This window comes from Tiliqua scincoides, chromosome 4, assembly GCF_035046505.1.
Source record: "Tiliqua scincoides isolate rTilSci1 chromosome 4, rTilSci1.hap2, whole genome shotgun sequence".
Taxonomy (NCBI): Eukaryota; Metazoa; Chordata; class Lepidosauria; order Squamata; family Scincidae; genus Tiliqua; species Tiliqua scincoides.
In genome coordinates, this window is record NC_089824.1 from 205,997,405 (window position 1) to 206,005,844 (window position 8,440).

The 8,440-nt window shown below is 48.5% G+C and overlaps 1 protein-coding gene across 1 annotated transcript in view; it reads right to left on the bottom strand.

Moving 5' to 3' along the window:
• The window catches only part of RIPOR3 (RIPOR family member 3), a 115,236-nt gene extending 107,515 nt beyond the window's left edge, over nt 1-7,721 (bottom strand). The window contains exons 1-2 of the mRNA XM_066624846.1: nt 7,647-7,721; nt 6,369-6,424 (exon numbers count right to left, since the gene is read on the bottom strand). The gene's annotated coding sequence lies outside the window, so the exon portion shown is untranslated. The remainder of the gene's footprint in view (nt 1-6,368; nt 6,425-7,646) is intronic.
• Nucleotides 7,722-8,440: the final 719 nt, after the last annotated feature.

Sequence of the window (8,440 nt, forward strand, 5' to 3'; positions counted from 1 at the left end):
GAGACGGCATCTTCAAGATTCTCCCCAAGATCGGATGTCCACCCAGGCTCCTCAGCATCATCAGATCTTTCCACAAGGACATGAAGGGCACTGTTGTCTTCGATGGCTCCACATCAGACCCTTTTGACATCCGAAGCGGAGTGAAGCAGGGCTGTGTTCTTGCACCAACCTTGTTTGGGATTTTCTTCGCTGTCCTGCTGAAGCAGGCCTTTGGAACTGCAACAGAAGGCATCTATCTCCGGACCAGATCAGATGGAAAGCTCTTCAACCTCTCCAGACTGAGAGCAAAATCCAAAGTCCAGCTGAAATGTCTGCGTGACTTCCTCTTTGCCGACGATGCAGCTGTCACTACCCACTCTGCCAAAGATCTCCAGCAGCTCATGGATCGTTTTAGCAAGGCCTGCCAAGATTTTGGACTGACAATCAGCCTGAAGAAAACACAGGTCATGGTTCAGGATGTGGACTCACCTCCCTGCATTACAATCTCTGAGCATGAACTGGAGGTTGTCCATGACTTTGTGTACCTTGGCTCAACGATCTCCGACACTCTTTCTCTCGATACCGAGCTAAACAAGCGCATCGGTAAAGCAGCTACCACGTTTTCCAGACTCACAAAGAGAGTCTGGTCCAACAAGAAGCTGACGGAACATACCAAGATCCAGGTCTATAGAGCTTGCGTCCTGAGTACACTTCTGTACTGCAGCGAGTCATGGACTCTTCGATCACAACAGGAGAGGAAACTGAACGCTTTCCACATGCGCTGCCTCCGACGCATCCTCGGCATCACCTGGCAGGACAAAGTTCCAAACAACACAGTCCTGGAACATGCCGGAATCCCTAGCATGTATTCACTGCTGAAACAGAGACGCCTGCATTGGCTCGGTCATGTCGTGAGAATGGATGATGGCCGGATCCCAAAGGATCTCCTCTATGGAGAACTCGTGCAAGGAAAGCGCCCTAAAGGTAGACCACAGCTGCGATACAAGGACATCTGCAAGAGGGATCTGAAGGCCTTAGGGATGGACCTCAACAAGTGGGAAACCCTGGCCTCTGAGCGGTCCGCTTGGAGGCAGGCTGTGCAGCATGGCCTTTCCCAGTCTGAAGAGACACTTTGCCAACAGTCTGAGGCTAAGAGACAAAGAAGGAAGGCCCATAGCCAGGGAGACAGACCAGGGACAGACTGCACTTGCTCCCGGTGTGGAAGGGATTGTCACTCCCGGATTGGCCTTTTCAGCCACACTAAACGCTGTGCCAGAACCACCGTTCAGAGCGCGATACCATAGTCTTTCGAGACTGAAGGTTGCCAATACAAGAAGGGGTGTAGTGGAGTGCCAAGGATTGGGAAGCGCTGTATTAGAGTGTTCATCTCCTGCCACTTATTCTTACTTTATGTATTAAACTTCATTTAAATATTTCTAGCTCAGTAGTTCGCAAACTCACTCAAAATTTGAACCTGAAAGTCTTGTGAAGGCAGGGAGAATGTCAACAATGTGATCCTCAAGATCACGCCAGTGCGGAGGAAGATGGGGCTTTTAAAAAATATAACTTACCTGCTGCCAGGCTTCTGGGGAGAGGTGCAAGGAGCCTTTTGATGGTATATAAACTCAAATTTCTGGTTTTGCCGAAAAAAACAAAAGTCACCTTTTTCATTCTAACAGTCATTTTGAGGCCTACCAAGGCCATGGGTGAATGCGTGGGCCCTCTCTGGGGCTCGGAAAACCCTCTGGACTGAGCAGAATTCAGCCCTGGTTGGGTCCAGAGGGTGGGGGCGGGGGCTGAAAACCACGGGTTTCAACACCCACAGTTTTCCTTAACCACAGCAATTCTGGAATGTAACCCTGCATATAACGCGGGTCCCCTGTATGTCCTGCTTCTACTTCCTAAGGCATCTTGTTGGCCTCTGTGAGAAGCAAGATACTGGGATAGATCAAATAAGAGCTATTCTTATAATCCAGAAGTGACCAAATCTGCTTAACGTAATAGCCACATATGATAAACTTCAAAGTACAAGACAGATGTTTGAGACAGCAATTTTAATTTAAATTCTTAAATATATTTAACCACCATGAACATTAAACATGTTTAAATCTAATCCACTCTCAGTTTATACCCAGTACATAATTATAAAGCTTGAAAATTTCTTATTTACCTTTTAAATTAATCGTGATGCAAGAAGGAGCTAAGTCAACATATTTCCAAGAATCTGACATCATAGGACAATGAACCACATGTGGCTCACAAGCCACGGTTTGGCCACCCCAAAGCCTCCGGCTAATCCTTCTCTGGCTATTAGTCTCTGGCTATTTTTCTCTGTACTGGGGAATAGAGAAAAAAGCCTATACTTCTTTCTCTATACTTGGGTATAGTCTCTCCCTAGCTAATTTTCTTCATATCCTTATGTAAGCTAAAGTAGCATGACCAAGAATGTTGCCCTGAGCTACTTAATGCCACTTGAATTATAATGTGAGAAGTCACTGCATCAAAGAGTTTGAAGCACCCTCCTCAGAGGGTTTGGAGCCAGAGCTGGCCAATCCATGAGACAACCACCAGCAGTAGCAGATAGTCTAATGCAGGGCCCTCCAGTCCAGTCCAGACCTGCAGGCCAGATCCAGTGCCCTTTGATATGCTTCCCTGCATACCAGGTGCCTACTGTTCTGCTGGGGAGCCTTGGCAAAGCGCCTCCCTTCACCCCCAAGGGCCTGGAAGTCTGGAAGCAAAGCCTATTGGGGTATCAGAGGCCAGCAACCGGTCGTGACTTGGAGATGAATGGAGGCACTTTATCAAGGCTCCCCCGCGAAACGGTAAGCACCGTCTGCAATGGGAAAGCCTTTGTGAGCATGCAGAGGTCTCCACTTTGGAGACCATTTATCTAGGGGCACTCATCCCTACCCACCCACTTGCCTCCATTCCTCCTTCTCCTACTCTCTGGAACAGAAAAAGAAGAGAGGGAGACACAGAGAAAAAGAGGAAACTCAGGTGCCCCCCATACCCATGTATCTGGTATCAGCAGATTCAGTTAACTGCTTCCTGTTAACCTTTGATCTAGTCTCTATAGGGTCCAATCCTATCCAACTTTTCAGTGCCAATGCAGCCACAATGCAGACCCGAGGAAAGGGAACAACATTCCCTTACCTTGAGGAGGCTTCTGTGACTGCCTCCGCCACCACAGGATGGAGCGTACACCCCATTGTCATGGCTGCATCACCACTGGAAAGTTGCATAGGATTGGGTCCTCAAGCATTTAGGCTGCCAGCAGCCTGCCTGCACATGCTATAAGCTTGCATGCTTATAGTGTCCGGTACACGCAAGAAACATTTCACCACAGTAAGCCTTTAAAGAATGTTAATGGGCATGAGTGGCTGCAGGGAGGCCACAAAGATAAGGCTCCCCTGTGGTTGAATCCCACGTAGATACAGAGGGACACTTGTATAAATGAGAGAGGAGGAGAATGGGCTAGTACTGCTCTAGCTCACTACTCTCTTCTTTCCCATACTTTGACTTCATCCTCTTCCTTTTACAGTCCAGGGAGTAAGAGGAGCAGAAGCTGGCACATTATCAGGTAAAGGGGGCAGCATTTGGTACACTGCCTCAGGTCTATCACTGCCTCAGAAGGCCTTGGGCCAGTCTTCCCAGCCCCCTCAACAAAAGCAAGAAAGGGGTGGGAACCACCACCACCACCAGCTAATCCTGCAGAATCTTCCACAAATAATACATCCAGTTTTACTTCTAGATAACGCTGGAGACTTTTTATACAATCAGTTTAGTTTTTACACAATCAGGCTTAACGAAAAGCATTACTTAAAGAGAGACATTATTTTTAAAAAAAAATTTTTAATGTAGCTGAGCATTCAAAACTAAAACCAGCATTTAAAGCAAATACAACATTACCATTGCTTTTCTAGAAAGTAATTATAACACAACAAAATGTAACTAACCCAAATAAGAACTGTCCCTTCACAATGCAAAAATTTCAGGCTGAGGGAAGCAGCTTATTGTCAAGATTTTTTCTATACCATTCTGCCAGCCTGTTGTAGGAGAAGGCACCTCCGATTCTTCAGTGTCATCTAGGATGCTTGCATACATCCCATTACACACACAGTTCCAAAAACAGTTTTTTGTTTAAAAGCAGTATACTGCATGTATAGCACTTTTATACCCCCCCCACGCACACACAATATATACATAAATACAGTATACAGCAAACAGACAAACCACATGACACCTCTACTAAGCCTGCCTACATACATCCCTCCTCCATACTGGAGGCCAAGGGAATCACGTGCAATGCCAAGATTCACCAGGACTTAGCATCAAAACACATGAGATGCTCAGAGTATTGGAGACACTCTAGCCTACCACTCTCCTCCAGATTTCCTTTTTGGTTTTATCCCCCTCTTTCTTTTCCAGGCCAGGGAAGAACAGAGGCTGCCACATCACGAAGGGGTTGGCATGGCATCTCAGGTGCCAGGAGGTCTTAGACTAGCCATGGGGCAGATTTCTTTGTACTTTTGCTCTGGCATCTTTTAAGAAATTCTGCATGGGCTGGTGCAGTCCACACATAGTGTAAAAGTGGTGTTGATGCACTGGGAATGCCTTTTACTAAAACGTTTCCAGGTACATAGGAAGCTTCCAGGCTCTGGACACATTAGTGATACAGTTCTGAGTGTATTTTGTTCTCCAATGTCTATGCATATACATCTTTTGGTGACTGTACATCCTCTACTACAGTTCAGTGTTTCTCAAATAATTTTAACTCAGTCCTTTAAAATTGACTTTATCTTCCAAACCTGCCCCCCCCAGTCCATTGGCAACAATCTCTCCAGAAGACAAGTGCCCCCAGAATTCTTGCATACAGCTGCAGCCCCCTATGGAGCATGAATCCTACAGCAGCATTGGACTAGAACCAGATGAGGGCATCCAAAGGCAAGCACTTGGTGCGACTTGGGAATTCCATGGTTGTTCCATATCAGCCACAAAAGATCTTTGTTTAGATCAGGAATGAGGTGCAGGGAGAGGAGCACCGGAACACCCTTTTCCTGTAGCACAGCCCTGATCCACACTGCCCCCCCCCTGAAATTTTTATTAGCCAAGGGGGGATTTCATTATAACAATTAACATTTGTAGAGTATTTTCTGACTATGCTGAATATCCCACATATCTTATCTTCCTATTGCTCTTACAACAACTCTGTAAGGTAAGAATTATAATCAGCCCATACTGCAGCTGAGGCTGAGAGAACATGGCTTGCCTTAGAGCAGTGTTTCTCAGAGTTTGCCCTCTGTTGTACCACTTCACATGGTCCACCTAACCAAAGTACCCATCATCGTCATTTACTTCAGGGTTGGGAGGCCAGATGTGACACAACAAACACCAGTAAGAGACTCAGGGTAAACAGGAGGGCTTTCTCAAGTGTGAAAAGGCATGCTGTGGAGCTCTGCCCACTGAGAGGAGCCTCCTACTGCTGTGTCACGTTCCTGGTCTCACTGCCTGGCAGCAAGTGTCCAGAGGTCCTGTAAGTACCACCAGATACCTCCTCAAGTATCACTGGTAGTACCTGTACCACTGGTTGAGAAACACTGCCTTAGAAAATTCATGATGGAAGCAGAAATCAAACTAGGGAAGTCCTGATTCATAGCTTGGTCTCTTGGGCTGCAATCCTGTACACACTTTCCTAGGAGTAAGTCTCACTGAATAAAATGGAACTTACTTCTGAGTAGACACACCTAGGATCACTCCAATCATCACTTCGGTACACCAACTCTCAATGTACAGACACAAAAATATGCCCATACATTGTCCCCTCCACAATTTATAGAAGCAGTTTAGGATGAGATGATTTAGGTGGGGGAATCAGTGGGAGGATGAAAAAAAAAACCCTTTCCCCCTGAGCTGTGGTCCCTCCCCAAATTGACAATCCTGGTACCTACTTTTTTGAAAAAGAAAAAGAGATGGGAGCTGAGATGTCACATCCAGTTTGGCTGTCAAACTCTTCCTTAAACCTGTCAACCAGAGAAGGAAGCAGCAGGAGGAAGACAAGCTGCTGTGGTCAGAAGTCCCCAGATCTTCTCCTTGCCTAGCATACATATGGATGCTTGCAATGCTGCCAGGAGGAGACTATTGGACTTCACCTACTGCAGGATCTTTTCCTTCTTTGGAAGTGTCTATTCTGACCCCCACCTCCCAGTGTGCCCCACCAAAATGTCCCACAGTTTTAAAACTAGTGTTACAAAAGTGTATCATTGTGCCCTTCTGCTTGCACACCTGCTAGTCTAGATGCTCCTCTTCACACAGTTTCTTGCACACCTCATGTGTACAAGTGGTTATGTACACAGGTCACATATACACTCCATAGTTTCTGCATAACATACCTCATGCATTCCATTTAAAGCCCAATGATGGATCAGGGCTGGAGCGTTGGAGGGTTCTGCAACAGGACAAGAAGGGAAACTAGAGCATCGCTCAATACATTTCACTTTATGATGCTATCGAGCTATACTGGATGAACACCCAGGTTGACTTTCCTGCAGTGCCATGGACTTGCCACATGTCTTTGGGCAACTCACTTAACTGCATTTCAACATTAGTTCCCCATCTCATTAATAATTAGCAAACTTGTAGAATTGGGCTGACCTTAAAAGGATAAAGATTATAACACCCTCTGCATATTTTAAGTTTATTAACCAATTTTTGCCTGGCCCACAGGTGCACACATTTGGCCCCTGTTGTGTTTATGCAGCCTTGGGCAGAAATGGCTTTTAACAGCAATTGTTATAATTTCCTTGAACCTGCACATTTTGTATAAGCGGGTCTATATTCCTGGAAAACAGCATACCTATAGTAAAGTGCTGAGTGGGTGCTAGAGGCATGTAGCACATTTGGTCGCTAGTAAGCCCCATGGTGTTCAATAGAGCTTACAGCACAATCCTAAAGCAGGTCTACTCAGAAGTAAGCACCACTGTGTTAAAGTTGGGCTTCCTTCCACGAAATTGCACCCAATCCTATGCATGACTTCTCATAAGTAAGTTCCATTATAGTCAATGGGGCTTACTCCCAGGTAAGCATGGATAGGATGGCAGCCTTACGTCATTAGTAGGATTGTTCTTAAGAGAGAGAGAGAGAGAGAGAGAGAGAGGCTAGATTTTTTTGTAGATTCAAAGGCAAGCTTTCGAGTCAAACGGAACTTTACATAAGGCATCTATGGAGCCCAATCCTATGCCTGTCTACTCAGAAGTAAACCCCCTTATAGTCAACGGGGCTTACTCTCTGGTAAGTGTGGATAGGATTGCAGACTTAGAGCGCAAACTTATGCATGTCTACTCAGTAGTAAGTCCCAATATAGTCAATGGGGCTTACTCCCAGGAAAGCGTGGATAGGATTACAGCCATAGTCCAACTGGGAAGACCATGCGATCCCCGGCACCGCTTCCTCTCACACCTCCTCTCGTTGGCTACATCACGTCCTGGACTTGCGGGTCCACTACACCTGTGGGTGCCTCTCCCCACAGGTGAGGGGAGGACTCCGGGGGGGTCTTCAACTCCACCCTCCTCCATCCCCTGCTTCCCCCCATGCCCTCTGTGCCCAGCTTCGCATCTCCCCCCACCCAGGTACCCCCTGCTGCCCATCCACCACGGACCCCGGGGTCGCACCTGGGACGCCTGCCACGGACTCCCTTCCCGGACCAGCGCGCCGTCCAGCCTCCGGTCCGCGTCCAGCGCCGCGCTCTCTCCGCCTCCCTCCCAGCCAGCCAGCCTCCTCCCTCCCTCCCTCCCTCCCGGCTTTGGGGATGTGCCCGCAGCTCCTCCTTGCCCGGCGTGGTCGCGATCACCTCCCGGCTGCGGTTGCTGCCTGCGACGTCCCGATAGGGGCCGCCTTATCAGCGCCGCCTGGGCAGCCGATCCCCGAGCGGGGCGCCTCTTCCAAGAAGACGCTGCAGCCTAGGCGGTGAGTGGGGGGGTCCTCGGAGGAGGAGAGCTGCCCCCTCTTCCTCTCGATGCTGCTGCTCTGCCCTCCCCCTCTCCTTCCCCCCCCCCGGTCCTTGACCTGCTCCATGCTGCAAAAATGCAGCCAGCCTGCAGCACACGTCGAGCCTCCCAGGACTCCAGGAGCATCTGGTGGTCCCATCGCATCCAGCTTTCCAGCGCTGATGCAGCCGCGCCAGAGGGCTGAGCACTGCGCAGTGTGATGGGGGTCCAGTCATGGAGGCCTCCTCCAGGGAAGGGAACACTTTTTCCCTTACTTCGGGAGCAGGGAGGTGCGGTGGGGGGGTCAGGTGAGGCAGAGCCTCCCCACCAGAGTCCCATGCGAGGCACGCAAGCACTCACAACCCACGTGGGGCGCTCACTAGGGCCTCTGAGTGGAATTTTATCAGGGGGTACAAAGTTTCTTTGGGGCCCCTTTGCAAAGGGGGAGGGGTGAAACAGAGCAGGGGAGGGTGGTGACA